Below are 602 nucleotides of genomic sequence, written 5' to 3' on the forward strand. Positions count from 1 at the left end.
GCTCTGATTGGCTGCTGACGCAACGCCTGCGGCGAGCCACGCCCCCACCGCGCTTGACCACGAAAATGCAGGTGCTACTATCGCATTCCAGTGCACATCATGAGACACTATTTTAGACCATTTTAAAAACAAAAAAGCAAAAGACTTATGAGGCATGTTACTTTCATTTGTTTACTTAAACGTTGCAATTTACCCCTGACATAAATTGTTTTCTCCTACATAGATCCATTTACTTAGCCTATGTGTTTTCATGTGAGTTGTATATGTTTTTAATAATTTTGTGTATATTCTGGTGATTCATAAAAAACAAATAGAGAGCACATCACAATGAATGCTTTTCCACTAAAAAAAACTGACCATAATTCTCTTAGAATGTAGGCCCACTAATTTTAATAAATGTTTATGTTGCCTTTAAATTGAGGTAAACCATACAATAATGAATGTTAATATCTTCTATTTAACATCTGGGAGTGTGGAGTGTGTGTGTTTTTTTAACACCCCAATGCATATGCTTGTGTCGCTTATTAGTTAATGTAAAATACATAAAGACATAAATAAAACCACCAGTCAATCTAAGAAAGACTTTAGAGAGTGCTGTTGTG

This window comes from Squalius cephalus (genome assembly GCF_949319135.1).
Source record: "Squalius cephalus genome assembly, chromosome: 4".
Lineage (NCBI taxonomy): Eukaryota > Metazoa > Chordata > Actinopteri > Cypriniformes > Leuciscidae > Squalius > Squalius cephalus.